Genomic DNA, 4,584 nt, shown 5'->3' with positions numbered 1-4,584 from the left:
AACACTGGCAGGCACAAGGCTGAAGCAAAGAGGAGGCAAGTACTCATTTTCCAGAGACCAGCAAAAGGGTTGTTCATACAGGTGTTTTACTGGTCTTAACAGGAGTGGCCATAGGTCCCCATGGTGGGACTGCAGACACAGAACTGTGGTAAGTCTTGTAGAGGTTTTGACGGTGTTTGGGCACATTGCAGCCTGCTTTCTCCTCCTTGTCTCCTTGTAGGCAGAGGGATGCTTAATGTTTATTTCCTGCAGTAGAGGTTGCTGCAGTGATGGTATTTTCAACTGGCATCAGCAACTATCTCTTTGAGGCAACACGGCAATTTTCAGTTTTTCCAGATTGTTGCTCAGTCTGAAGAGGATGTAAGCTTGGCCTTTGGGTCCAGTGTATTCCAGTTGCAAGTCTACAGAGGTGGTAACACTTTGGGACCCTGAAAGTTGACTGGAACCTCTGGGCCCCTTTGTCAAATAAATTGCTTTTTTATTTAAGTGCCCTAAGCCGATGAGAAGCATGCTGTGGTGAAAACGGTGAATCCATGGAAGATTTACCCTATCTCAGGTCTTGCAGCTTCAAAGAAAATCAGCTGTTTAAAGCATGAAACAAACAAACAAAACCCTCCAGAAAAAAAAAGAAACCCAAACAAATAATAATTTTATCATCTTCAATATCTTAGGAAAAAACCTCACAGTAGTTTTCCCTTTTCCAGAGGAATATAATGAAGTCCATCCTTTTCTTCCACAGAGGAAGCAGAGAGCTGAAATGCAGTTGTATGTGAAAGCCTCTGGCTTATTCTCTAGTTCTGTGACTGACCGATCAGCCTTGCATTCACAGCTGCCACCTCCTCGTAGTGCAGAGAGGTGCTCTGACATAAACCTGCCCTCCTTGGTCTGTTTCTGCCTTCTGCTGCAGATGAAAGCTGTGTCCTCTAATGCTTGCTAAGGCCAGGTGCCTGGCTGATGGCCTTTGGCTTTATGCAGATGCAGATGCCCCTGGCTTTGGTAATTTGTGCTTCTAGTTTTAGCTTTTAAATCCTTCATCAGGGCTGGCATGGACATCCTGGCTTATCCAGAACTACTCAAGCTCTATACCAGCAGTATCACTTTTGTAAAGCACCTTGAAATGCATGCGATGTAAGGAGCTGTAAATATCCTGTTGGAGTAATCTGGAGCAATAATCTGAAGGCAGCACCCACTGTCTGCAATATGTAATGGATGGCATATGTTCTGCTGTTACATCATGCTTTGCAACAAGTTAAAGCCTACAGATTTATTCCTGCATTTTTTGTGTTAAACTGCTTCTGTTGCATGAACAGAAAATGAACTAGACTTAGAAAGCTAAACATACGATTTACACCTTCAGAGATCTTCACACACCCTTTGTGCCTCTTGTTTTTGGAAGGCATCCTGGGAATAACACCAAGGATTAAATAAGCTCTGGTCTGTTACCTCACTGCAAAATGCAGCAGGGGTACTGGCTGCTTCAAGGGAACAACCCCCTTCCTCCTGCCTTCCCCTGCGAGAAGAATAGGATCAGGCCATGGAGATACTCCATGACTGTTTTCAAATGCAAAGACGTTAGCCCCAGAGAGCTGAACTCCCCTCATGTTTGCAGGTGCCACTCTTCTTGCCCACTTCGAAAACGAAAGAAGTGCCTACAGGCTTCCTGTGCTGAAAGAGCTGATCTCTGCACTCTGGGAGCTGGTGGGCTGGCATGAAAAGACAAATACTGTATCTTTAGGCAAATGTTGCAACTAAAAGGAATAAGTCTCCAATATCTGCAAATTGACCAATTCAGTAGCAGCAAATACTAGATATGAATATAGATATGTCAAAGGGATGCCTTGTAGTAAATGCTAGAAAACAACAACAAAAATACCCACCCCTTTATTTAATGCTCAGAAAATACATCTTTTTCATCAAATTGCCTTGAGCCTAGATGGTTTTTGGTACAGAGTAGCAGCAGGCCTTTTAGGGGAACTGTCATGGCTTGGAGAGGGAAATCCAGCAGCTCCCTATCCAACCTGCAACCATCATCCATACAGTTGTGCAGAAACCAGGAGATGGCACAAAACCTGATCTGCCTCTTTGGCTGGCAGAGCCACGTATGTTGAAATCCAACTTCAGGAGAGATTTTAGCCAGCCCTGCATTCACCGTGTGCTGCCAAGGCACCAAGATGCCAAAGAGTTTTGGGCAGAGACTGTAACTTAGTGTTGCTGCCAAGCACTTGACAACAGACCTCAGAAAACCATTCTCTCTGGGCTGGCCACCCATCACAGCAGAGGAGCTGAGGCTCATCTACTCCTTCGTCCTTTGAGCAACCTCCTGTTTTTGCTTGTGAAATGCAGGGACATCTGCATGTGTTGTGTGCACAGGAGCATGTGAGCCCCTGCTCTACCAATTGTCAGTCAATACCTTTAGCAAGAATGACACTATCATACCTCAGAAGGGAAAGGTGCCTTTCAGTTTGTGTCATTTAAAGGTGTGAGGTATCTGAATGGCACCTTGAAAATCATACGGTGGTGATTTACGATGCTTTTTTTATCTAATATGTAACACACCTAAGAACCTTACCCTTGAACCACAGAGGAACAAACTCCAAATTATTTCCTGTTCCTCTGTACTGCATCACTCACTTCACTGGGAAAGATCAGCATTTCTGAGCAGAAGTCACAGAAACCTAGAACCTCTTTGCTAATGGCCTTCAAGTGGGATGCCATTATGGGAAAGGCTTAATTCTCTTGCCTCCCATCCTGGTGAGGTTGTAGAGCAGACTATCTCTGTCCTCTCAGTCTTTGGCAGTGCTGGGACCAGGCCGCAGGTCCTCCAGAAATGCAGACATGTGTGTGTGACACCCCAGAAGGAAGTCCTGCATCCTCAGCAGCACGAATTATATCTAAAGCAAGAGCAGGAAATCCTCCAGACTTATGGTGCAATAACCACTATACAATAGCTGTCAAGGGCAATGCAAAACACATCTATGTGTAGTTGTTTTCCAGCACCCTGTTAAACAAGCCCACAACTTGGTTGCCTGCTGGACAGCAGGGAACTTAATGCCCAATGCAGGAGGTTATTTAGAGATCTCATACTGTGCCATCGGCTGCTGAGCTAGCACATGCTGCTAAATCTGAGCCGGCAGTGCAATTGCAGTAATTCCCAGAGCAGTTTACTCAATGCTTATTCCAGTAACAAGGCAGAAGGAGGGGGGCTGCTAGTGGTAAGAAATCCAAAACTGCTGCTGCTGTATTTCGTAGGATAGGGCAGAAGATAAAATTAATCATCTCATCTGCATACCTGTTTTACTGCAGGCCATTAAAACTACCAGTTACTCCTGTGGTGAGTCCAGCACACTGAATACTTTTTTATCTGATCAGGCCACATTTTCTATTAAAAAGCAGTCAATTTTGATGAGAAAGTCTGGAAGAGGTCCTTGGATATCTATCTTGGATTTATAATATCCATTTCATGGTACCTCATATTTAGCAGACCCAGGAAACTGCTTCAATACTTTGATGCCTCTCTTTTTTTCCGATGCTCAACACAAACTACCATAATGCTGTGAAAATGAAGGTTAGTTTGATTTTGTTTTCTTTCTCCAAACAGCAAATAATGCAGTGACAGATGTTATGGTCACCAAGCAAAATCTTGTGCTGTGATTAGCTATTATTAGCATGTCTCTAATCCCCATAGGATTAAGTGGTCACCTAAGCATGGCTTCGAGTGTCACCTATGTCTCACACGGACATAAACTAATCTGTTTTGTTGGAAACAGATGAAGTGATAAGCGTTTCGAAGCCCTTCTAATTTGCAGAAAACACTGCAGTTTGTTCTCTCTCAAATCCCCATCAGGGTGGAAAAGCACACTTCTACACTCAAATTCAGTGTTGGGAGTCCTTTGAAAATCTAGCGGGCATTTAGACCTCAAAAAAGCAGTTTAAGAAGTTACTTTTTATGTCACTCTGTAAGTGGTCAAGCATTTTAAAGAAATTAAATGGGCTTTCTGGTGCTTTTTTGTTTTCTTCTCTTGAAGTAAATGCTGCTGCTGAAGAAGACAAAAGCAAAAGAGCATATGCCAGGGGAACTGAAGGCAGGCAGCACAGTGTGTGTGCAAGGCCCTAGGTAACGAGCTGTGCCTGAATTAACAGAGCTGGTTATCTTCATGCTTGGTGCTGGAGACCTCCAGCCCTGTGCAATCCTTTCAGGGACCCTGCTTATCCCTGGAGCTCAGTACATATGGTGAGCAGACAGCTGTAGCTGAAGGATTAGTTCAGCAAACAGCTGTTTGGCATCTTTCTAGAAAATTAGGCCAAGGGGTCCAGGCAGGACAGGGTAGATTCACATTGTCCAGGACGTGAAGCACCTGGTACATCGTCTCAGCAGCTGGGTGTGTGCCATCTCCCTATATCTCCAGGTCTTGGTGTCCCTGGACAAACCCAGCCAAAATGCTCAGGGAGAAGAAAAAGCCACTGTGCATAACACTACCCAGCCCCAAAGGACTCCACCTGCCCCAGAGAAAGCCAATTATACAGTGACAAGAGTGCGGTATGTGATGATGTGGCCCTACCATGGCTGGGGAGAGCATGGAACTG

The sequence above is a fragment of the Mesitornis unicolor genome, unplaced genomic scaffold (genome assembly GCF_000695765.1).
Source record: "Mesitornis unicolor isolate BGI_N332 unplaced genomic scaffold, ASM69576v1 scaffold49877, whole genome shotgun sequence".
Classification (NCBI taxonomy): Eukaryota; Metazoa; Chordata; class Aves; order Mesitornithiformes; family Mesitornithidae; genus Mesitornis; species Mesitornis unicolor.
This window is presented reverse-complemented; position numbering follows the sequence as displayed.